Source organism: Ptychodera flava, chromosome 21, assembly GCF_041260155.1.
Source record: "Ptychodera flava strain L36383 chromosome 21, AS_Pfla_20210202, whole genome shotgun sequence".
Lineage (NCBI taxonomy): Eukaryota > Metazoa > Hemichordata > Enteropneusta > Ptychoderidae > Ptychodera > Ptychodera flava.
Genome location: NC_091948.1, coordinates 31,965,478 through 31,993,451, shown reverse-complemented (window position 1 = coordinate 31,993,451; position 27,974 = coordinate 31,965,478). Strand labels below are relative to the sequence as shown.

Sequence of the window (27,974 nt, the reverse complement as noted above, 5' to 3'; positions counted from 1 at the left end):
TTGCTCATTATATATTTCATATTTGGCAGTATAGTACAATAAATTGTACCTCTATATCACAATGATCATTATAATTGTATTTCTATATCATTATTATCATAAATTTCTGTACGTGGCTTTAACAGGCAAGTTGCACACAGTCAAAAGTATATCTGATTTACCAGTGACCACATAACCTGGTCTTTAGTTACATTTTACCAACACTTAATCTATATTAGTAATAGCAGTAAGGGTGAAAATAGATGAAACCATTAATTTTCTTCAGCCTTCCTTAGTACAAAGCGTTGGTTATTTGGCCCAGCATTTTGGTATGCATTAAGATAATCCAAATATTATTGGTAGGTATAGCGATTAAATTGTCTTGACCTTATGCAAATTCCCTTGATAATTCTAACGAACTATACGAATCAATCATTGTTTAGTTTCACAGGCTTTTTAATTCTGTAAGCCCTATTAATATATAATCATTACAATGAGTTAAATTACACAGAAAAATAAAAAATTATGTCAATTTTCCTTTTTACTTGAATCATAGACCCTTGAGAGTTTGTTTTTTTCAAGGGATCTAAGCTTGAATCTTCATTCAAGTTATAAAAATGATCATCTTTCGATAGGAAGAACTTAAAGAAATAAATAACTTAAACAAGTAGTGTCTCTTAATGTAACTATTCATTTTACTGATAATATAATTAATTACAATAAGTTGACGTCAATTTGAAAAATTAAAGAAAATTATTCTAATGATCACCATATAGGATTTGTGCACATGAGGAATTGTTCAGAAATAGGTAAAATATATTTCGCAAATTTTGGTAAGAAATTCCAATCTCTCTTTGTGATATTGTATAATATTTCAAGTTTCAAGTATTACATTTAATAAAATGTAGGCATTTCCTATAAAATCTTATACAATTAGCCCTGTTGCACAATGTAGATTGTATTAGACCTTGAATATACCTTTTCTTGGACCTTCTAAATATTTGAGGTGAAGAAGTAATTCATGTTCCAATTAGAAAAAAGGAAGTGACATGGTTTACTCATTGGACTTATGCAAATGAGAACTGTTTTATTTCCGCCTTTAAGATATATTTGTAAACATTGCCTAAACTAAAAATACAAAAATGATCTTACATATTCATTACAATATCAGCTTATCTCTTAAATCACTTTCGTAAATAGATTATCAGCACCAGGTTTGTATAGCATCTACGACCCGTTTAGCATTTGCGTAAAATTAGCTGTCGTATGCACAACTTCCTAAAACTTGCGGTTTGTAATTTTCATGATCCTACTTAAAATTTACAAGGAAGAAATAGTTCTAATGATCTCGGTTGTTTTTTAACATTTATAGGTCAAAGAAAGGGAAAAGTAAAGTGGTAGGAGGGGCACATTGCATTTATATAAAATGAGGAATCTTAAATGAGATGATGCATTGCCTACACACAAAAAATACAATAAATAATCAAATTGCTTGAATAAAATGTCAATTTGCTCAATATTTTTGAAAGAAATCTATTAACAGCAACGATTTTGTTCCCATTATAGAGTTTTACATTTATTCAAATTATGCACTGTCTCATCTCTTCCTCCTAGAGTTTACTAGTCATTTTGTTCGTCGTTCTGGGACCCTCCCGAAATACAGAGTGGAAACATTAACTCCTTTTTGTGTAGATTAAATACAATTTTTAAGTAAAATGCAGAGAAAAGTGAAACACAGTGGCAGCCATACTTGATTTACGCAAATTAGGAATATTTCTTGGGCAATAAAATGTAATAAAAAATATTGCCTGGACCAAAGATAATGTAAATGCATACATTACTTTAACATAATGTCGCGTTTTTCTCATTTCAATATGCATATTTCTTTTATCAGTTAATGTTTTGCACCCGTTTTCCGTTTATATCTATACAAATTAGGTACTGTTAAACCCCTGAGATTGTATTAGGGTTTTAGTATGTTAGTATGTTATTCTTGGACCTCTCAAAAATACAAAGAGAAAAATAATTATATTGCTGTCAGAAGTAGCTTAAAATAGTTATTTATGAGGGATTAACAAAGAAAAGCGAAGTGTTGTGGCGGCCATATTGGATTTATGCAAATGAGGAATATTTTTATGACGACAAAATATTTCCATCAAGATTGCCTAAACCAAAAACAAGCCAAATAAGCCAAAAACCTGCATATATCATGTTTAGCCAAATATTTTTAGTAGAAACATTCTATCAGCACCTAGTTTGTAACCATAATCTTTTTTACATTTATGCAAATTAGGCATTATTTACATTTCTAGATTGTACTAGGCTTTTAGTATGTCATTGTAGGACTTCTCTGAAATACACATTGAATAAAATATTCTGTTGGTGTCAGAAGTAGCTTAAAATGGTTATTAATTGGGAAAAATACAGAGAAAAGTGAAGGTTGTGGCGGCCATATTGGATTTATGCAAATGAGGAATATTTCTATGACGACAAAATATTTCCATCAACATTACCTAAACCGAAGACAAGGCAAATAAGCCAAAAACCTACATAACATATCATGTTTAGCCAAATATTTTTAGCAGAAACATTCTATTAGCACCAAGTTTGTAACCATAATCTTTTTACATCTATGCAAATTAGGCACTGTTTACAATTCTAGATTGTAATAGGCTTTTAGTATGTTATTCTAGGACTTCTCTAAAATACAAAGTGAAAAAAATTATTCTATTAGTGTCAGTAGTAGCTTAAGAATAGTTATTAATTGGAGAAAAACAAAGAAAAGTGAAGTGTTGTGGCGGCCATATTGGATTTATGCAAATGAGGAATATTTCTATGACGACAAAATATTTCCATCAACATTGCCTCGACCAAAAACGAGGCAAATAAGCCAAAACCCTGTATCAAAATCATGTTTAGCCACATATTTTAAGTAAAAACCATCTATCAGCGACAATTTTATACCCATGAGCCCCCTTTACATTTATGCAAATTAGGCACTGTTGCACCCCTTAGATTTTATTATACTTTTAGTATGTTATTTCTAGGACCTTTCCAAAATGCATGGTGAAGAAATAATTTCTGTTGCAATTAGTCCTAGGTTGACCCCTTTTTTGGCTTAGATTGACTGGACTATAATCCTAGTACGCCTTGAAAAAGATTTCATGACATTTGCTACATTGTCTGTTTGTTTTGTCTGTAAAAACCATCAGTGGCTGCGTTTATTTTGTCGCGCGGCACAAGAGAGAGTCCACGCTGACTCCGTTTTCGCTGTAACTAACAGCAGTCGAAAGACAGGAAGGTCGTTCCCATCAGTACATCTGTCAACATAAAGCAGGAGGTCTTCCTTAAGTGTCTGGTCGGTGTTAATGACTTAAGCTGTTGTTAAAACAATACGTTCGCTAAAGACGGATGAGCGATTACATCAAAGAGTCTCGAAGATAAACAAGCAAATCGTTCTCTCGATGCCCCACGTGCAGAAGGGGTTACTATAGGTCACTGTCATTGTCATTGGTAAAAGCTAAATTCGAGTGATAAAATATTAACTATCGCGTGGCTACGTCACACTATTATACTTACAACTAACCAGATCTCTACACCTTAGTGTGATTATTTTTATTACATTTATACACTATCCATATTACCGTCTGGTCGATAGTTGGTCAGAAATTCTATACATAGACACAAAAGCAGGCTGCACGCAGCTGTATACATGTAATATCGATCTTCCTTGTGTAACCAATATAACTTACAGTGAATTGCTTTGAAGCATTGGCATTAGACGTAGTAGACATATTGTCTAAATCGAAGTGTTGCTAACACTGTCAGGTGCAATTAACAGCAAAGCGGTAATATGAGACTGAGCCGATCATAAAGAAATCAACTCTGCAAAAGTTGAAACATTGTCTAGCAGGAGGTCAGATGTAGTCAAAACAACACACCCAATCCACACACATCACGTCTGCCTTGCACGCAATCACTTGTTGTTGCTTAGTTCAACATAATATAATACTTCTACGAATTACAATTACATTACAGCATTACAATTTTTAACCGGCACACAAATATTCAAAAGTTCAAAAATTTGTACATTCGAAAGACATTATAAACGTGACAGCATACGTCCTGGGCAGTTGGCAGGCTGTGCAAATATTCATGTACATTTCCACACATTTTAGCTACACTGAATGAAAAACGTGGCTTCATGCAGATGTGTATAGGGGCATGTTCTAGTTCATGGTTTACTACCCTTGAGCGCACACCCCTGCCGCATAGTAGGTTAAATATGTGTGGTGTGGTGTTGTTTTGACTAAGTCTGACCTCCGGCTAGACAATAATGTTTCAGCTTTTGGAGAGTTAATTCTTTTTATAATCGACTCATGTTACCGCTTAGCTGTTAATTGCACCTGACAGTGTTGGCATCATCTCGATTTAGACAATATGTCTTGCTTGAAAGCAATTCTTTGTAAACAGCCGCATGTCTACCGCCCATACTGATCTTGAATTGAACAGCTATGAAAAAAGCAATTAATTCAGGCCTTAACTGAACACAAGAACAAGGATCTAGCACAATTGACTTTAGATTCAACTAAGATGAACATTCAAAGTAATCACGGGCCCAAGATCACAAGTGCATGTCTTGCGTTCTCCTGTTATTCTATTATACACCAAACAATAGAGCATAAGTGCCGAATTGCAAGACGTGCACCTTTTTGCAAGATGGGGTAAATACAAGGAGTGGGTAGTATGATGTGGTGTTTGATCCAAACTTACCATACAGTTCCTGCTTGGATGGAATTTGAGACTTTGATAGCTTTATTTATATCTTTTGTGAAGACTGATGCAACAAGGCCATATCTTGTATTGTTAGCTCTCTCAATCACCTCGTCTATGCTTTTGAATTTCAAAATGCACTGAACCGGACCAAATATCTGTAAGAGATCAACGTAAAACAACGATATGGATAACCTGTCATTGTTTGTGTCACAGTTTCTGAAGGAATATCATAATTACGATAATTTTATTTTTCGAACCTCAGTGAGCAATATTCAAAAAGTAAATAGGCCAATCACGTCTCCGGATTGCCCTTCGCAGAACACACTTTTATTTATTTGAAGTGACTGAATCTGTTTAATTAAAACCACTACACATATACTACATGTACACATATTGACCATATTTCATCAGGTATCTTTGACCTCAAACGAATTGATTTTCAATACAATCGCATGCGCTATGGTTGGGACCTTAGCATTTGTCAAGTCAAGTCAATTGAATCACTGCATAATATCGTCAGTTATGCCATAATGTGAACAAAATCGATGAACAATTTCGTTACAACCACAGAGCACTTTTTGCGAGGGAAATGATATTTCGAAATGAGAGCAAAACACATTTAAAGCTGAAGGTTTGGTATAGACACCTCAACATAAATGTTTGAAAACGTCTTGTTAAAGAAACCCTGTTTCAATCTTCCAAATATTGTGCAAAATACGTTGATTAGTTGGTTTGCTTTCTCAAGTTTCGTCTTTAAAGTATAGTTGGGAGGCTTTTCATATTCTCCCATTGTTCCTTACCTCCTCTTGTGCGATTCTCATGTCATCTGTAACATCATAGAAGACAGTTGGCTGAACGAAATAACCGCTTTCACCATGACGACAACCTCCACAGCCAAGTATTGCACCTTCCTTTTTCCACTCTCTATTAGCTCCATAACTTTGTCAAACTGCTTCTTGTTAATCTGTAGAAAGAGAGTGTCCCTATAAATGTGACCGTTTTCTCTTTGCTTATCAAGTATATTCACTGTGGCATGTAAGCTCTCAGAAATAATCTGCACCAACATTGCGCCGGCGCATTTCAATCTACGCCGCAAGTCTGCGCTGCCAGATCATCAGATCATCTCAATCGCTGCGCTCCCCCTGATCAAGTTGGCTTAATTCCGGCGAAGTTCGGAAACAAATGTATCAAGTAATGAACAGTCAACTTAAGATTTTGCAAAACCTAGCTGTTATTTGTGTAACTGGCGACCAATTTTTCCTTTCAATTACAATGTCATATCTGGGTACGAGCAGCTTGGGTTACGACGGTCTTGATTTTACGTGACACATCTTTGCAGCCTTTTTCAAGGCAATTAACACGGCTCTACACACTCATGTCGCAGATTAAACCCATTAGTCCCATTTTGCGACTGCTAGCCGGAAAACATATCAAACTTTTCAAACAAGCCCAGTTACAAAAAAATAGAAAGTATATGCTACCTTCAAGTCACCCATAACTCCCTGTGAACCGATTTGTAAGGAATTGAATATTTTGAACAACTACAATCAGTTGAATAACAGATAGGGATTTCATTCGTCCAGCAATCTCCTCAAGAGTCAATAACTTTTCTCCGTTCTGACTTACAAATATACAACACATTAGTTTCTAACGTGTTCTTTCTGTTAGCACAATGTAAACGTTGCTTTGGTCAACAGACTGGTCATAACGTTGCTACATTCTGGAAGGGCTAACTGTCCCTATAAAAAAACCCATATCACACCGTACACATTGAGCATGCCCTGAAAGTTTTGTTCTGGCACATATCAATCTTCATTTCTTTGTGTATATCTTTGACCTTCATTTTTATTCCCATTTGCATTCGCCGCTCAGTTACTGCCCTTGAGGTAGGTAGATTTACACTAATTTCACTTAAGCTATTTCTACCCCTCCCCCCGCCGTCAATCAGGCTTTTATTAAATTACATAGTTTGTGTAAAATTCTAGGTGCGTCACGTGGTATAGTTCTCCCACTGTATTAATTACGTACTTGCTTACTTTTTATAACTTTGATCTGATTGCTGTACACTGAAATAGTCGTATCGCCCGGAAATGAATTCAAACTGAAAAGTGGTAAAATATACATTGGTAATTTCAATCTTACGTTGCCAACTTGATATAATTCACACGTTATAAGCCGACTTGTGAGTTATATGCAGCAGTTTAGTTCTGTTACTTGCTAATTTAAGACTTTTAAACATCTCGGAGAGAGAGAGAGAGAGAGAGAGAGAGAGAGAGAGAGAGAGACAGACAGACAGACAGACAGACAGACAGACAGACAGAGATATGAAAATTCACTCGCTTACTGTACCGAATTACAATTTCTTTATCTTTTGTTCAAAAGTGTGGTGCAAGGGTCCCAAAGTCGAAGAATTATTTTAAGTGGCGCTCATGACACTGATGTAAACATTTTGCAGGGAACGCCGTGGCAGTGTGAAATTTTAGTAATCAGACTAAAACATAGAGTTGAAGAAATTGAGGGAAGGTAAAACCAATTATTAGGCCTCGAAATCAAACCTTTACTAATCTGGCATGAAGCAGTTGACGACGTCTTCGGCAAGTACAGAAATACAAATTATAAACGGAGCAGCAGCATCACTCCTTTTGGTAAACAAACGCACGCGATCGAGAATCTCCTAAAACACTATTGGTTCCTTTCTCGTTCTACTGCTCGTGACGCAATGCAATCCAAAGCCAGGCACCCTCTGTCCTAATTACAGTGTTTGGGCTGGGACTAGTATACTAGTCTAAGGTTCAGAAAACGAAGATCATTGACACATATTTTAATGCGCGCGAGCAGGCGTAATAAGTTGGAACAGATCATCCATGCCCGACTCTTACATGGCTGATGCATGGTAGAGTTGTACCATGGACTACAATTATTTTCAACTGAGAACTATGCTCCTTCCGAAGGGATATTCTATAAAATGTACATGTGATTTTGACAATTTACTGTCTTTCAAACTCTATGTGACGTAATACTTTTTCTATTTCTTTTTCGGCAGGACACTTCTAAAAGTTGTTAATTTAGTAGCACTGATCAGCAGTGAAATCAGCATAATTGATATACACAGGGATTTCTAAGGACATACGGTACTTGCTTTGGTCAGCGACAAGGATGTAAAATTCTCACCTGAGGACCCGATTCAGCATCAATATTCACCAAAGAATTTCCTATTGATCTGGCTTTGGCTTTTTCTATACTGCGTTTCACAAATTCATTATAGATTTCCTCTTGAACAAATGTGCGAGAAGCAGCACAGCAAACCTTGCCCGTGTTGTAGAACACCGCATCGTGACCCATGATCACAGCCTCATCCACTGAGATAAAAAAACAAAAGTCAAGTTAAGTTTGTCTATTATGGACAGCCATAAACTGTCTCTTTGAAGAAAATAACATCTTAACACTTTCTGCGAGTACCTCAATTGGACGATATGGTGCACTTACTCAGTAACGGTAAATGAAATTGTTTTGCATTGCAAGTGTCAACAAGATGGTCTAGTCTATGCACCGATCTAGACTGCGAGGCCAATTTTGTTGCCACTCTAGCTTCAGACCGTGTTGATGAGCAAAATCGAGCGTAACATAACCGCTTACAAGTTTGGAGAAAGTTTGGAAAACGTGTTACAATCATTTCATATGCACTGCTTTTCAAACCAACTTCAAAGTCGTCGATTCATTTAAAGGACCAGCTGCTGTTTATCATTAATTTTTGAGCAATGTTTTCACTATAGTTTCATTCTATGACAAATGTAGTTCCTTGTTCTACTCCCCAAAGCATTATGTTTATTTAGCTTGTCAATTCAGTCTATACATGGGTATTGTTTAATTTCTTTATTTATCATCCGACAGACGAACCAACTTACAGGATGAGGTACCCACAATTTACTCACAACCAAATGGGGAGTAAAGTGACTTGCTCAGGGCCACAATACCGTGTTAGAATCTCGAACCCACCATCCCCTGAAAATGAGTCCGTTACTCTGGACCTACCCTCGTCTCGAACCGGGTCTTTAACTGCATTTGCTATTGTTGACAAGTAAAATCTTGCCCGAATCGAATTCAATGTAAACATAACATTGCATCGTACACATGTAGAAGCTATTCTGACAAGTTAAGTTGTAAGTGTTTCAACATGTCTTTGAGAGTAGAACAAGAACTTGCGATTGGCATACAATACAAAAATAGTGAAAAAACATGATCAAAGGTAGAGCTGATGGCCCTTCCGCAAGTTCTGAAAAATAACAAAATACCGTCATGAGAGAAAATATCAAGGACAACGACGTAAGATAAAATTTAAGAGAAAGAAATAAGTCATACATACGGTCTGTGGTGTCCGCAAATATGATAATTGGAGATTTGCCGCCTAGTTCTAATGCCACACGTTTAAGATTACCCATTGCAGAAGCGACCTTCACTTTCTTGCCAACCTAATGAGTTGATGGAGTTTTAGATGCTTAAGTAACGGCAGTAAGAGAATCAAAATCGAGTACCTACAGTGAAGTGGCTACAATAATTCTGAAAGAGAAACTGTTTACAGAAGGAGTTTAAAATTTCAACCGCAGTAAAAATGCCTGATATAAGGTCAAGACATTGTCTACATTAATGATAATTGCAGAGGTATAGCCAACAGAATAGTCGGTGTCCTGGGTTTCAAGAATGGAATGTCCTTAGGCTGCATTCACAAACACCTGTGGAGGGGGCAAGAGAATCCCTCAAAAATTCTTCGATATGCCCCCCCCCCCTACAAACTGAGAACGCGTTCAAATGCCCACCTCCCGACATGCTATAATTTTGAAATCTCCCCTAAAAATAAAATAGGCCTGATTATGGAATAGACAGACTTTTTCGGTGTCTGTGAGTGTGTGTACGTCTGTGTCTGTGCCAGTGTGTCTGTGTCTAGGTGTGTGTACGTGTGTATGTGTGTGTTTCTTCCAGGGAAGAGTGCGTTGGTTTGATATTTTCTCATACTGGAAACTTGTAAAACAGAAAAACAAGGATCACATGAAAAAGGTCTGGAAACAGGATGACTTCTCTCACACATCAAGACAACCGAACATAAATATCATAACTGTAAAAAGGGACACTAACTGTACACATATGGCTGTGTTGATGAGCTAAAAACTTGACTTTTCATTACGCTTCAGGGTGTAGAACAAGAAACTGCAGTAGATACAAAATCAAAACTACAAAAAATTAGCCAAAAGTTCCAGCTAAAGATACATCAAGGTCACTCTTGGTCATGTAAATGGTTTATTCTCACCCATAAATCTGAGTTGTTACTGAAAGGCCAGTCAGAGTGTGTATACTGTTCCATTCGTGTCCTATTAAAAGTGATCGATTAGCGAGCGTGACTACCAATCTTCCGATGCGGAAAGAGGTCTCACAAGTTGTTTACAGTATGAATATTTTAGCCTTGCACTGGAGAGATTCTATCTACGGAAAGGATTCTTGGCGACAATATTTGACGCTATTATAGTAGCATAGCTTCTCGTTATGCTAGTTTTAAATATTAACCAAATGCTCCAGTAATGAGTTTGGGTAACGAATAAAGGGCAACCTGACACGCTATGAATTGCAGCTCAAAGCAAATTATTTTAAACCCCAATGTAGCTGTATTGTTTTTTGCATTTTGCTTAGAAAAGCAACCATCCTGTCTTAGGAGAGCTGTTATGTTCCATTATTCAGCCAAATTGACTTTGAAAATATCAATGGTGGATTTCCTCTATAAAATATCGACGCAAACGGGATTTTTGCGGCACTTATCTTGGGACGTGCAACTCGAAAATTATTTAATCATTAAATTTACGTTGTGCGTTTTTCGTAAATATTTGAAAAAAGGAGCGCTTTTTACATAAGTTACATTTGATTTCAAATCATCTGATCAACAAAAAAGCAAAAACGATACATCTAATTGAGCTGCATATTAAGCAGGTAGCTGAGTTATGGCCACGGGCACACTAATAGAAGCTTCCATTGAATGTATGAGTCTCCGAGAAAAAACACCCCCTTGTATCTGCATAGTGATTCTTCTTGAACATTGAAATTTACGATAGAAATAAACCAGGGATAGCTGTTTAATTTTTGTTTTGTCTCATAGGCATTATTGTACCTTAAAACAAAATAACGCATGTACGAAATATAAACATCTTGGGTCATATTATAGCAACCATCTTTATCGTGAGGGTGACTTGTTGGGAAACGAAAACAACATTGATAAATTATTTGAACATTATTAATTTTGTTCTGAAGTTGTTTGCGCCATATGGATCACATACTACGTCTCTATTGATACCAACGAATTAGTTCTACATTGTCTACCATGGTCGAGAATTAAGATGCAGTGATACCTCAATAGATCCAGTGAAGGACAGTTTATCCACATCCATGTGTTCTGCAATGGCGGCACCAGCTGTCGAGCCATATCCTGGTAAAACGTTAACAACACCAGGAGGGAATCCAGCCTTGTGACAGAAACCGCAGAAGAAAATGATGAATTATTTAGCGAGCAAATGCTCTGTTCTGTGCGTGTGTAAGTAAAAGATGTTGTTGGTGTTTTGTCTTACGGCTTGAAAAAAATGAAACCATTTTAATTATACATTCCGACATGTATAAACTATCATTAATCTTCATGTCATCTCCAAAGTAGCAAACGTCAAATGATGTTCTGCAGATCATCAATTTCATCACGCCAGAGCAAACCATTGCATTCGATGTTTCACTGTAGCGTAGGAAAGCTTTTTTCTAGTTGAGGAAAGAAATTTAGCTAGAGCTGGAATTCAGCTTTAACTTATCAGGTTTCTCCATTCAGACAAAGTATATTATGATGAAATGTGAACGCACGGTACCTCTATAACTAAAGATGCTATATATAATGCAGTGAGTGGTGTTTCCTCTGATGGCTTCAATATGACTGTATTGCCACTTGCTATAGCTTGGCCAATCTTCCAAGACGTGATACTCAAGGGAAAGTTCCATGGGATGGTCACGCCACACACACCAATTGGTTCAATACGTGTGTAACTCAAGTAAGGGCCATCTGTTAACAAGATAGAATTATGCAACGTAAAATTTGCAAACTATAAAATTCCATGATCGATTCTTTTAAAATTTCATGATTCCTACATATTTACTATCAACTCTGTCGTTTTAAGTTTGCTTCCTTGGTGTGAACATAAGTCATATGTAAGGATCAACAGAAATCAACAGTAATCGCAGATCAACAGAAATCAACAAAAATCAACAGAAATCGCAGATCATTTTGAATCGACATGCATGTCATAGGCTAAGATTGATCATTCTACATCACTCTTCGTAAGGTTAAATGGGACAAAAGAAGACATATAATCGTAAGCTTTTACTTATCCAACAAAACGGCAAAAAGGGGAATATCTCTTACACTAACGGACTGATGCATTACCCCCTAATAAAAGAAAAGTTTTGTGTTTCCGGTAACCCAACGTACCCTATTTTATAACCCTCTAACCCTAAACTTTTTTTCGCATTTTCAAAATTCACGGCATGAATGTTACAAATTTTGCTCTGCTTTGATTATTTTCACCGAAATAAATACGAAAAAATATAAAACATTCCCGACTAACAAACCCAATTTCCAGAGAACATCTTAACAGAAACATAACAATATTATTTTATGCACTACAAAATAGAGTATATAATGCACAAATATAATGAAAGCAAAAACCCTAGGTGTATCTTCTCAGAGGGTAAAGTGCTCGATGTAGGGATGCAGAGCAATATTACAATAAAAATAAGAACACATCAAGTATGTTTGGTACATGCGATGGTCTGACGATCGCCTGTATGCGTGAAACTCGAGTATTAGGTACCAAACATACTGTATATGTTCCCATATTTATTGTATTCGGATAGTTTTCAATCGGATTCGAACCCACAACATACGGCATCAGTCGCCTAGCTAAGAGGCCACAGACAGAACCAGTCGGCTAAATCTCCACTCCCAAAAAAGAGTGGTTCAATAGCCGGCTAAGTTGTTACATTTTTCTGACTGAGATCGCTCAACACGTTGTAGAGTTCGTGAAGCACTCACGCACGCATGCTCACTATCATACATCGCACATACACACTTTATCGAAGCGAAGAAACGAATTTCATCGCTTTAACTGGGCGAACGATAACCTCGGGGACAATTCTGTCCACCAGCAGTGTTACCTACCCAGGGTAGAAAATTCGGATAGTTTTCAATCGGATTCGAACCCACAACATACGGCATCAGTCGCCTAGCTAAGAGGCCACAGACAGAACCAGTCGGCTAAATCTCCACTCCCAAAAAAGAGTGGTTCAATAGCCGGCTAAGTTGTTACATTTTTCTGACTGAGACCGCTCAACACGTTGTAGAGTTCGTGAAGCACTCACGCACGCATGCTCACTATCATACATCGCACATACACACTTTATCGAAGCGAAGAAACGAATTTCATCGCTTTAACTGGGCGAACGATAACCTCGGGGACAATTCTGTCCACCAGCAGTGTTACCTACCCAGGGTAGAAAATTCGGATAGTTTTCAATCGGATTCGAACCCACAACATACGGCATCAGTCGCCTAGCTAATATATATATATATAGCTATATATATAGCTATATATATATATATATATATATATATATATATATATATATATATATGTGTGTGTGTGTGTGTGTGTGTGTGTGTTGTGTATATATATATATATATATATATATATATATATATATATATATATATATTTACATACATACATACACGTTTGGGATAATTAAATATGTATAAATAAGTGTTTACATTCAAATTTTTAATTTATACTGTAAATGGTAATTTGTGCTGTATACCGGGGACAGAAGATTAAGCCGATTAAGACTGGATAAGTTTATACCCACGTCTCGGCATTTCCTTCTTTTTACCAATAAACATCGGCCTCAATCCATAAGAACAGACCTTTCTTCAATTTTTATTCAGTTGGCAAGACTGGAGATTAGTGTACACAAAGAATTTTATTCCAATTGTAAGTAACGTAGGGAGTCCACTCATACCATTACCCTATATTTAGAGTGCTAAGAAAATCATTTTTTTTAGTTCGCAACCAAAGGTGATTCCGCTAATCTTTAGTCGTCCCATTCAGTCTAACATATTTCCTCTTGTCCTACCACCAAGCAAAAATCGTTCCTCACCGACAGGAATGGTTTGTCCATTGATTTTATCGGCAAATCCAGCAAACAAACCATTGATTTTATCGGCAAATCCAGCAAAATAACGAATACAGCAGCTTCCTTCCTCTGCCTGTTCCAATGCATCAAAATATCGCATGCCATTGTCAAGGCTTTCAAGTGCCTAAAAATAAATAAAAAACTTTCCAGTGTTACTGTTTATATATGAAAGGAGAGGCTTAAGTACCCTAATGTTAGCATAGTTGCGGTTATAGCAGCCGAAGGTGTAAATCCTGAGGTTTTTAAGTATTATTTTCAAGAGTACACCATCTCTTCGTTACCCAAAATTATGTAAGATATCTAATGTTCAACTTTTTAATACAGCCTGTGTGCATATTCCATTTAGTATTCATTACTCAAGCCGATGCTTACGGGCTTTCAAAAAGGTTAAAATTTACCTGTACTCAAAACTAGACGGCTAAGAGTATTTATATTCTTTTTACCGTAATTTTTGATGTATGTAGGGTTTTTGGCTAGTCCTTCATTGGTTGTTGTATTTGCTCGCACTAATTTTATTATTTTGTCTACTTTAACTTGAGTGCCATAATGGAAATAAGATTTTAACTATTTTGTGTAATGATCGGCAAGTGATTTTCAATGAATTTTTTAAATGTTTATTTCAGTGTTTTATTTCTGTACCTCCCCTGCTTTTGTAATGAATAATTTGCCAAATAAATCAAATTAAATACAAAAACACAAGTATGGTAGTACTATATCCATATCTCAGTGTGATTAAAATACTGATTCAATGATTCAATTAATAAATGTAATAACCAGAGTCAGATGAGAGTCAACAAAACATCTGTACGGAAAAGAAGAAGACAAATCAAAATTAGAAAATTAAAATGCTTAACACCGATGTTTGAAAAGATGTTGAGGAAAATGATTATTTCTTACTTACAGCCAAGTATTCCTTTTCCCGTTCAATCAAATCTGCAAGTTTATACAGAAGTTTTCCCCTAGCAGAGGGATCCATTTTTCTCCACTGCGAGCCAAGCTGAAATGCTTTTCTGGCAGCCCTCACTGCAATATCAACATCGACCTTATACAGGATAAAAGTATATTACCGACGTCATTATAGAAAAATATGTGTACTCAAAGCCAATCGTCTAATCGCCAAGTTACGGTGTTAAACAAATAAAAATATATTATCGATGTCATTATGACATTTTTGACAGTGATCAAACTCAGCAGTTGTCCGATCTTCTAGTTAAGATATGCTGTAACACAGATACGTTATATTATTGATGACATTATGAAAACAAGATATGTACTCAGTGTATGTATATCCGATAAATATCGACAGTTAACTCGCATTGAGTATTTTCATATTGCACAGTTAAAAGTCATACATCTCATCGAACCTGAACGTATGAATCTTATGATGATATATTTCGAGAATATTGCATTGCCGTAACACAAAATGTGAAATGGCAATGAAATATTCGAAATACATCATCAAACTTATACAAATAATGCATTATTGTACGGTTGCTCATGCAAAATTCTAAAGGAATAATTTACCAGCCACTGTTGCAATTTAAGTATTTCTTCTCAGTTAACATTACACATGGAATTTACAGTTTGGCTTTACTGAGGAAAAAATAAAGTATTCCAAGTATTAATATTTTATGCACAGACTCTCAACATGCAAATTTCATCATAATTTGAACAAAAATGAAACAGGTCATCCTTAGGAAAATTTATGCCCGCTTTTGCACGGGTGGTTTTACCGACAAATAATCGTTTTCAAGAAAGCATGAACAAAGTGTATGAAAAAATTTAAAAGTGTATTATGCAATCTTATGAAAATTTTAACCAATATTAATGAGGACATTGCTCGAGAGTTTAGAATTAAAATTTACAGTTGTCACACTGTGGTTATTTAAGAGATATAATCTTTAAAAAAGGAAATGACCGCACTAAACGTGGCATATGCAAAATCCATTATTTGAATCCGTTTTAAAGCCCGGGGCGAAATGGACCGGGATCCGGATTAATGCCAAGTTTGGGTGGCGTTTTGGGGCATGGCTCTGCATAATGAGTCTGTTGGTAACGGTTGCTATCGTTCGCATTATCTGCGTAATCTGTTTGCTCTCAAATCACAGCCTTCGCAATACGCGAAAGAAAAAAGAAGAAGGAAAAATATCAATTTCATAAAAACAGGAGCGTGCTGCGTTGATCTACTGAAGTTTTTGCTGAGTTGATTTACTGAAGTTTCGGTGTCATGTCATCGTTCGAGAATGATTCGGCTACTGACCCCCACATCTACATTTGGAAATTGCGCCGTACGTAGTGGAAATAATCATCAAGAAAGTAATAAACATAAACATTAAAAATAATCCGAAGCTGGCAATTTCGTATGTTTGCAATCACGAATTACCGAGAACATTGACTGAGAAACACGGTAAGGAAATGGTAGGAAATAGGTGAATGACGCGACGTCATGACCGATCGCTAAAAATAAAAAATAAGTTCACTACATCACGGAAGGATCGAGATTTCCATGAATCTCGCGTACCACGGTATCTGTAAGCGATCAAGGTCGGCTGTTCGGTTGCTTTGAGGGTGACCCGGACAACTCACCACATTTTCGGAGCAATGGGATGAACCACGGACTGGGTTCATATATATCTTCGTTATTGAAGAAATTAAAGTCCAACCTTTGTCGAAATCTTACGATGTAGTGCCAACTCAATGAGCCGAACTCGGACACACGTATCAATAGGCTAAGCCTTTCAAAGAAGATCGGGTGATGACGCTCACTTGCTCACCTTGAACTGACATTGACAAATGTTGTTTTGATGTCTTTACAAGCTTTGTTTAATTCTCATAACAGAAGTCCAAACGTTACTGGGGCAACCGGTATGTCAAAACCTTACCAACCCTCCGAACACGACATGTCATTGCCATGTGTGAGAACACGTGTACATATACACAAACCATACGGCCGCTTTCAGGGCTAGCATTTATATCAAAAGCGACTGTAGCGTACCGGTACTTTCGGCCGTAGATATGCGGGGGCTGTTTAAAAAAAGTGGCTCTCTTTGACTGACTGTAATTAAATTGATCATGTAGGCTACCGCCATGCTTTAATATTTAGTTGTTTTCGATGTCATTGTAAACTATGGACTCTGCCTGCAGTTCTACTACCTCCATGGTAAAATACAGTGTACGCACTTTTCGCAAGGATACATCGTACCGGTACTGACTCATCTCTTGCTAAGTCACGACCGAAAATGACTCACTTTCGCGATGTCATTGCATCATAAACGCTTGTTAGTAATATAGTTTATGACAACCACGAAGTTTTCATTCTGTGTGCACGCCAATATCCATGTAACTCTAAGCGTACACATGGTTTGCTTACATCGTAATTATTCTCGTATGCACAGCAAATGTTTGACCAGTTTACACCTCTGCGCGTCACTGAATGATTGACAATTGTTTGAATCGTGGAACGACTGTTCCCTTGGGGCCATTTCCTTTGTTACGAAAGCGATTTTCCCCTAATCGTCGTAATTTTAAAAGGCTTTGTGAAACTTTGCGGATACCTGTATGGCCTACGTGTTTATGAAACAGTCTATGTTTATGGTATGCCAATAATGTTTGTTTGAGAATCGCTTCGGCTGATTTTCACGGAGCGGTCTACCTTGCTGTTGCCAGTTGTCACTCAAGCGCCATTATGAATTTTCGATGAGTTAGGGGTCTTTTATACCCCGCACCGGGGTTTAACGAACAAGCTGAATAACGTTATCCTTGTAAACCTTTATACCTGAAATTTGGCAGCTTTTATACAAGTAGTTTTACAAAAGTAGACTTTTGAAAAAGTGGATAAAAACATGAAAAAAAAAATCAAATTTAACAAATGTGAAAATAGCTCATCCAATTTGACAACTGTGACGCTAGAGAGTATTAGAAAAGACTTGTTAATCAAAACAGAAGACTCGGCTCAAAATTAGCATATCATTATCATATCATTATCTAAGTAAGCTCATTGTTGTCCGGGTAATAACATTTTCAGGCCAGGGATACCTGGTTTTAGTGTGAAGTTGACGGGCAATAGCAGCTGGACGCCAGACAAAATAGGCCCCGTGTCACTGACAGCGGAGCTATCAACTCGGAGGAAACTTTAATAATCCATGGTGGGTGAAGATTTTTTATGTAAATAGTGCAAATGACCTTATCCGCTTCTTGAACATCACAAATCTTCTCTCCAGTTGATGGGTTGATAGTTGGAAATGTTTTACCACTTGTTGAGTTAACAAACTCATTGTTGATGAAGAGCTGTAATAACATACATGAAAAAGAAAAATAAATATGTATCATACGTATACAAACCATATTTCATACCAACCAAGATTAATATTATGAGTAAGTACATTCGTGTAAGCACGAACTTCTTGTTGACCAATGTCAGACACTAAAAAAATAAGTTTGTTATGTTTGTAGAGGCTGATGTTAACAACAATTGTGATTAAACGTTTTATTGTTTAAAATATCCATTTTTAAACTGAAAGGTATTTATAACACATTTACACTGAAAGACGTAAAAAAAGTGCAAATAAATTCAAAGGATATTATGGTCATATATGACAAGGTATGTTGATTTTGTTCACTGAAACTTTAGAAAATAGAAGAGTCAAAGCTGTTTGTGCATGAACTGATCTAGACTTGGTTCAAGTCGGCGAATTTAAAAAAAAAATAAAATCATTTGCAATAGTTTCTCCCGTGTCTCTCCTATTTCATTCAAACCTATTTGGAATTTGGCGGTCCATGCCAGGTTTTCCCCAGCGATTGAACGCGTTACCTTTGAGTCTGCGCAGTAGTGAGTTAGTTTCTGCCGGATTCACCGACTTGGACCACAGGCTACCCAGACAGTATTAATAAGCTTATTATTGAGTTTTTCTCACTGTTTTCTCTATCAGTTCCTCTCCTTTTCTTCATCACAGTCCCTCAATGGATATAGGGACTGTGTCTTGATGCTCTGACTGATCGGAGTAAATAAAATAAACGGTTATATAATCTAACCTAGCCTCTGTGACTCTTTATTTATTTTACACCCCATTACAAGGACGTATAAGCTAACCAGGGAGGAGTCACAAGAAGGCCCAGCTATTCAGCTATTCAAGCTATTATCCGTTTTTAGCCACTAATAGCCGTTCTTAGCTAGCTATTAGCTAGCTACCAGCTAACCAGTGAGGAGTCCCAAGAAGGCCCAGCTATTCAGCTATTCAAGCTATTATCCGTTTTTAGCCGCTAATAGCCGTTCTTAGCTAGCTAGTAGCTGGCTACCAGCTAACCAGTGAGCATTCCCTAGAAGGCCCAGCTATTTAGCTATTCAAGCTATTATCCGTTTTTAGCCGCTAATAGCCGTTCTTAGCTAGCTATTAGCTAGCTACCAGCTAACCAGTGAGGAGTCCCAAGAAGGCCCAGCTATTCAGCTATTCAAGCTATTATCCGTTTTTAGCCGCTAATAGCCATTCTTAGCTAGCTAGTAGCTGGCTACCAGCTAACCAGTGAGCATTCCCTAGAAGGCCAAGCTATTCAGCTATTCAAGCTATTATCCGTTTTTAGCCGCTAATAGCCATTCTTAGCTAGCTAGTAGCTGGCTACCAGCTAACCAGTGGATGACTTGTGTAGAACCCAGAAAGTACTATAAAATTTTGTGGTTGTAATAAAAGTAAAATGAGTAACCGATCCGAGCGCAAATAATTATTTGCAACTATTTTTGTATTTAGTCATGTTTTATTTCAATTGTTCATGGTAGTTTTAAATATAAAGAATGTAACCGAAACTTTGTAGAACCATGGAGGTCTCTTTCTACCTAGAAAATAATATGTGACCTTAAAAAGTCATTTGGAGAATTATTTTTCTCGTACATAGAAATTGGCTCTAAACGGTAAACAATAGAGTTGAACTTCCGATGAAAAGGTATTGACAGAAATACAACAGCTGTCACCGTTCTTCATCAAAATGCACATCTAGCATCCAAAAGAATTTGTATTCCACAGTATGATGATCAAAACGATGAAAGCCATATGAAAGTGAGTAGAGGCGCCCACTGTGCCAAATTATCTGAATAGCTGTTAGCAAGCTAATAGCTTGCTACAAACAGCTAATAGCGTCTAAAAACGGCTATAAGCTTGGATAGTTGAATAGCTAGGGTTTAGGGGAAATTGAATAGCTGAATAGCTGGACATCTGCTAAATATCCCGCTCCATTGCTAATAGCTAAATATCCGCTAAATATCATAGCTAATGGCTATTAAATGTTCTAGTTGAATAGATGCTAAATATCCTGAGTTAGAGCTATAAAGTATATTAGCTCAATAGCTGCTAATTATACCGACTAATGGCTATCAAATATTATACCTCAATAGCTTCTAAATATCTCGATTTTAACCTATTAACTATTAAAGCTAAGTAGCTGCTAAATATCTCGGCCAATGGCTAAAAAGTATAATCACTAAATAGCTTCTAAATATCTCATGCTACAGCTATAAATTATCTTAGCTCATTAGCTGCTAAATAGCTCAAATTAAGCTATTTTGGCAATCCAGCAATCCCGCACCTTTATAGTAAATCCGGTACACAACCCATATTGCACTATCAAAAGAAAAAGGCGGAAATATCCGCAATTCACTTATCACGCCCCTTACACAGCGGAAGTAATAAAGTTCCCTTGTGTTTGCCGCTGTTCCCTGTCCAATCCTTATAGCTTACGGTTAGGCAATACACCATAGAAAATGGTCGATGTCTGTGGTTAGGCTAAGGTATCACGAGTTGCTAATTGCATTCATTATAGGATTAAACCATTACATTGATCATTCCACATTATGTCTTCTCGAGAAACGACGGAAAACACACGCCAAAACTATGCGAATGTGTTGTCAGGAATCCATTCAACGAAGAAATCTAGGTTTGTACGTAATTCTAGTGAATTTCAGGTTTTCCAGATGATAACCAATGATAAATGATTTATTGTCTGTTGCCAAAAAATCGCAATATTTCGTCTGTATTTACGTGGAAAAAGAAGAAAGCGGAACTTTTTTGCAACTGTTTGTGCCAATTCAATCGTTTGGTATTACACTTTGTAACGGTCTGAAGAATTTCACCATCAGCATTTACCGATTAACAGGTGATAAAACCGTACGAGATCATTTCATTGCATTTTGAAAATTCGACATAGTGCAACCATTTACCTCCATGGTGCAGCGTAATTAGCAAAGCTGCAGTGGCTGCCTGATTTGAGGAAGTAAGCGTGAGCACGATCGCCGCCGAAAAGCAAAATTAACCAATGTTCTGGGTAAAACGGCCAGCTTTGAGACTTTCGGGCCTAAGACCTATTGCAGCAGAGATTTCAACCGATGTTTACCCAAAAGTTTCGCAGAAACTATGGTTATTCTTCCCCACCATGCCTTGACCTCGCTGTAAATACGCAAGCGTTGCTTTAGGCCGTCGTGTTGTAAAGCATAATCGACAAACAAGGCCTTATTATGTAATACTTATTGGTCAACAAAGAACTTAATTTATTCATGAACTTCGAAAGTTTTCACTTTAGGGCTGATTGTCTGAAAACAAAGGCGGCCAGGAAACTTCCTTGATTCTACACTATTTTTAGCTATTAAATTTTTCAAACTTGATTTTGATCAGGATGGACTTAACGTAAGGCCACAATTCATTTATTATTTGTACGAATAATGTTTTCTTGATAGGATATACCACTAGCTGTTCCCACTTCTCAGCATTTTCCCGCTATAAAACTTGCGGCCCAACACAAAAGAAAATTTCACACGTGACTCACAAGACCAGCATGTACAGTACATCCCCTTTTCCGCCGAGAATAAAATGTTGATGTGAGTGGTATACTTATATATCGCCATGCCGGTAATTTGGTGTTTATAACAGAGGCTCTGAGGCTGTTTACTCTGAGCTCTAAAAAGATTCGCTCAGAATGTGTTCTGTTAACACTGACTGTATATGTAATGCCTATTATTGTGGACAATTTGTAAAATCAATACTCCATGTCATCAGTAACAATGTAACTAGCGGTAGATTTTACTTGTTCGTAAACAAAAATAAAAACAGTTTCGCTCGTCGTCTCTGTATCTGCATGTGCCGAGAAAAATCTGAGGAACAATATTTGTACTTGTACTCTCTTGGCTTACCTGTGTGTACTTGACTACTGGTTCAGCGATAGACTTCGACATCGTAGCTCGCGGACGACTGAGAAATTCAACGGTTTGACAAAAACTGTGAATGAGCGAAATGGCGAAATTATATTACAGAAAGAGCTTCCGATGGTAGGTTCCATTTCAAAGACGGGAACACGCTTGTCAAATAAAAGCCCTCATTGTCACTTCCTGTCATTGTCAAGGTGATTACGATTTGTGAATTGAAATGGCACAAGTTTAAACAAATACCACTTTTGCGTTCGTACATGTTGAAAATAAAGAAAGATGCATGACTTGTACAATCTTTCCTATGTAAAATGAAATGCCGATCTACAATCGGAATCTGGCTAGTTGTGATAGGCTATCGACCTCCATTTGAAGAGATAGTTGCGCGTTGTTGCACCCTTCATAGGGCTTCAAGCAGATAGTCTTCACAGGAGTGGTACTATGATATACTATTATCCGATTGCCTAGACGAGAAGTGCCATTTTATTTTCCCGTTCTGCTAAAAGATATTCCCCCTTTGCCGTTACAAGACCGGGTCATACTATGCTTATTAAAGGGAGAACTAGGTTTCACACCATGATTTCCATAATATTTTTTTTATTTTCGTTTTGAAATATTTCTACACGGGTAATGTCGAACGATTTGGTTGGATGACATTATCTCCAAAAGAGGTTCGGAATAGTGTAATTGGGTCAGCATCTGAAGATTGTGCTTATAAACGACGTATCTGGAAATCGTGTGTCAGATTTCCACCGACCCATTGGGGCCTGCACGAAAATCAAGATATTAAGATATCCTTATATTGTCCCCCTTTACTTGAACATGATGGAAGGACCAGAAGGACCATGACTTGGCACACGGTGAATGGACCGTGCTTGGCACTTCTATCGCAATCTTTGATCACGTAACTTCACACAGTCACAGCAGTTAGTCGATAAACATTGCCTTATGAGCTACCTCAAGCTATTGACCTTATCAGGGGATTATATGAGTCAGTCAACATGTTGCGATATATATTTTAGCGTACGATTGATGGAAAAAATACAGTTCTTCATTGGAAATGTCACAGATATCGAGTTATGTGAGAGGTTCTGTATCGGCGCAGGTACGTGGAATAAATTCTCTCAGTTGTAACGTTCAGTATTATATCAAACACGGCCCCTAAAAAGGTGGATCGAAACACTGTCTTTCCTCACTCTCTCCATCAGGAAGGCCACAGGTTTCTCTGTGACAGAGCTTAATATGAATAAACATCAAGTAACACCTAACTTGAGGTTATGCATGCTATTTACGTGTCATTTTCACCCCCTTAAACTACAATATTTTAACGTTTCCCATGCTGTTGGTATAAAATGTCGCAAATCTGGAGGCCATGTTACCTTCAAAAGGGACTTCGAACTTAGATTTGTTTTAACGTTTGTGCATACTGTACTTATGTAACAAGTATAAGAGGTGACAATTATATTGTTGCATTGTAATCAACTTGACATGCAAATGATGTGAAATCACACAGGAAATGAGAGTGTTCAGCGGGGGACAAAGGTTTCTCTGTTTCCAAGTTAACATTTTTGATTTGGCACATTGAAGAATACTTCATTTCATTATTAAAACTATGGATCACCTATTTATTCAAGTTAAGTAACAATAGCGGCGAATTTATATGCATTATTTTCATGATTTTATTGTCAAATTAAAGTTGGTTCGTGTAAATGTTTTAACTGAGGGACATGAATAGAAGTATCACTGCTCGCTGATTTGGACCATACCTAAACGTTTTAACAGGTTCGATAATAAACGGGTGCCACACTCATAAAATGGCGCCCCCACGGAAAAGTACAAAAATGCAGTATTTACTGCACATACACATCGTGAGCATACAAGAAACAAGCATGATGCCATTTACTTGAATGCACAACACACGGTAGACAACATTTTCTTGTCACGATGTAATCTTATTTTCTCTGTCACATGATTAGTTTTAAAATGGCGGGAAATCTAAAATGATGTTAAAATACTTGCCACTTTCAACACTTATTACTGTGTTATACACTTATTCAGTCTTTTAATCGGTCCTATATTACTCAAAGGAAACTCTTAAAAAAACTGAAATTTTGGCAGTGTCTTTATCGTTCGTCACCTTTGAATTATCACTTTGCTTGGGCTTCTCATTCGGAATATTGAATGTGCTCTCGAGTAAAGGCCGAGTTTTATATAGATCCTGGGTTGATGTTAACGTTGAGGATGAATGCTGGGCGTTCTCTTTTTCGTTATGAATCAGACGCGGGAATTTGAATTTGGCATCCATATTATATACTTTGAATTCTGTCCATTGATAAGTTTGCAGCTATCCCTTTTCGCCGACGGAAACGGATAAATACGAAAATATTGAGGACAGTCACATTTGTTTGTTCTCTAAGTACAATGTCCATTAAAGACCTAAGCATATTTTCCCTTCTTCAAGGTTACAAATACTATAGTTGCGACCGACTACGGCACACAGTCTGTGCGCATAGTAGTGCTGCAAAGATACAGAGGAAATGTAAGCCAAAAATTTTAGGCCTATGCTAATGCCAACAAAAGTAACATGCAGTAACACTAAAATGGAAGACTCAGAAAACTCCGACGGTTGGCACACCCTTATCAATTTCTGTTACACATTTTATTGATACTTTGACTACGAATTGGATGCCTAATAAGACTCCAAGTGCGTGCCTACTATTGCTGTGTACGGAAAATAATGGAGAACTTCGAAATTCCGGAGCGAAAGAGCCCTCTGTGTTATGTGGAAAACCAGATGTGAACTGGATGTGCTCACGTGATTTTCGATGGGTTCATTACCTAGAAGTACGCTTCACAGTATAGATATATAGTGTGAAGATCGAAAGTTCCTTTTTTCATAGAGTGGACCCGTGTATGCGTATTTCCGAAGGCGGCAAAATCGATGGTTTCTGAACGCGTGACATTGGCGCGAACGCGATCGGCAAAACTCTCCGTATCAAATGTACGGTTCGCCCCTTCGTCAAATAGTACGGTAGCGGTCACAACAGTTCCACTGTCTGATGAGACTGGTATCTTGGCGGTTTTCAACAATAGTGGACCTGTCGGAGTACAACTGCCTGACGAGCGAGAAATGTACCCGAGTATTTTCACTAATAAACTTTGAAGTTTGGCTTCCGCTATCAGTTTGAGTTTTTCGTTCAGTTAGATGGTTTTCCTGCCTGCGAGTTGATCCATTTTCGTTATGGTTACTTGATTTATGGCGAGGAACAAATACATTTTTGATGTAGCGAAGTGTGATGTCTACGTTTACACAGTCTGCATGAGAATTTTGAAGCACAATGTCCGACAGTATGTTTTCCCAGACAGTTATAGCAAAGTTTATTTCGGCGTACGATCTCCATGCGGGACTTTGCATCTGATACTACTGTGCAATCAGTTGGCGGTTGCTGCGAAACGAGCCCTGCCACTCCTTGACATGTTCTTTTGGGAGTGGTCAAGCTACCCGAGTGGCAAAGGCTACGGATTCGCAGCACAGTTGGCGGATGAGATCCACTGCAGTAAATACACGGGCGTTGTCTAGGCGTGCGTACAGGTCTATGGTGGCCTGGAGTTGTCACTAATAAAAATACGTCTAAATTATTATTGTATTTTGTTTTTATGTCAAATATTATTTAAAAAGCGATAAACGAATCCGTGCGTAATAAGTGATATCAAAACAAAAACGAAAAACTATCGCAAATAAGTCAAAATAAATTTTAAAAAAATATTTTTTTGTTTCTTGAAAAGGAAAAAATCAAACATTAGACATTGAAAACAAAAATTGTTTGTTTTATGATTTTATTTTGATTAAAAAAGCAGGAACATTTCATTTGAAACATTTTTTAAGAAACAAAAAAATAAAATCATACTTGAAATGAAAATATGATAAAGTGAAATTAAAATGAAAAACATTTCACGTGAAATAAAGAAATTAAAAGTCAAATGAAAAAAAAATTAAAGTAAAATTGAAAATAAAAATTCAAAGTAAAATGAAAATAAAAGTTAATTCAAAGTAAAAAGGAAATTAAATTCAAAGTAAAATGAAAACGAAATGAAATGATTTCAACTATGGCCGACAGTTGTCATAGTAGACCAGCATCCTTTTCGGTTCCCATAGAGTTACATGCAGTCTAATGACAATCCTCGGCCGTCGTGTCACAAGCAAAAATTTTCAAAAGAAAAAAATCAGAATTTGGCGATGGCCGAGGATTGTCATAGTATACCAGCATGCTTTTCGGGGAAGTAGATCCACAATGGCGGCGATACGCACGTTTCCCTCGCATATAGGGGGAAAAGTGGGCTTTGCATGAGTTTACAAGCGCAGCTTAGCATACCATGTACCTAGACGAGGTCAGTGTGCTCGAAAACGCAGATCAAAGCAAGTTCTGGATTCCAAATCGACTGTTTTCGGTGGAGAAATCGCGCGCCGCAAGTCCGCGGCGCTAGCTGTGGTGGGAGGCCGGTAACAGTAATTAAACACGCAGTCCTACGCTGTTATACTGACAGGCCGATATATCCACAACAAGTGGGCATAAAGTTTGCTGAGGCCGAAGCTCTTATCAGTAATTTCGCATTCTGGACCCAGTGTGACTGACAAAAGTGCTAAAGGAAGTACATGAGCAAATAAAATCATAAAAGTGACGACGATATTAGCATAGCGTGAAACCTGCAGGGTTACTGACTACGGAGCGCCACTCTATGGACGAGCTTGATTTACTCGGGGCACAAACTAGACACAGGTAAGGCTTGTATAATGAAAAAAAGTGGCAAATTTATGTTTCCACAGCATGATTTGAACTTTGGTCCTTCAACATCATTGCTTACACAAATCTTGTGAGCCATCTTGTCATTCAAGACAGGTACATATTAAAGTGATTCTTTTTCAGCAAATAACGTCATGTACAAATGTTGACTATTGACTTCAACTTACCGGTAATAGATACTTATTTGTTTCTTTTTCAACAGATAGTGCAGGACATAATATACTTGATATAGAAAATGCCTTCAGCTCCACAAATTAACAATGGATTCTCTGAGTACAATTAATGTGGAAGCAGAATGAAGACTCTGCCCTCAGATATGGTGGAACTCAGAAAGTGGTTATAAAAGGTGATCAAGTATCGTTATGTGCAGTTATGATAATTACGTCAGGCATGAATGTTCCTCATATTTCCACATATTACACAAACACTTTGGGTTTTGTTTAAATTTGAGCTGTTGTTACATATCTGTGACATATCTTTGTCGTCATCAAGCAACAGACAGACATGTTTAAACTTATTATTGTTATAATCAATCATATGAGGGGAGCCACTTGCTTGCACCTGGTTTATGATATTGAATCTTAGTCTGGTGTATCAAGAGCAGAATTACCATAATTTGCCATATCCCTATTTGTGAACAGGCATCAAACATTTTTGGTTCTCAAGAGTGTCTTTGGTGGAAAAACTGCAGTTGGAAAAATGGTAACACTTGTGATGTAAGTATTGCTTGTTAAAAACATTTGTTACTGTGATTCAGTGCAAACTAGTCAAGGCACATTAGCTGCAAGTTTTAGCAATTTTCAATCTTCATTTCTGTGTGGACAAATTGCAGTTTTGATAGCTATATAACAGTCTCTTGGAATACCAATATTCTGCTTGACAGTGTACTGTGTAAATGTTTAACAACCATTGTTATTGTTGACAGATGAATTCTATTCCAGACTGAAATTAGATTTTTAACAATAACAATG

The 27,974-nt window shown here is 37.1% G+C and overlaps 1 pseudogene; it reads right to left on the bottom strand.

The window, feature by feature from the left end:
* Positions 1-22,351, bottom strand: part of LOC139122036 (aldehyde dehydrogenase 1A1-like) — a 36,165-nt pseudogene extending 13,814 nt beyond the window's left edge.
* Between the last annotated feature and the right edge of the window lie 5,623 nt (positions 22,352-27,974).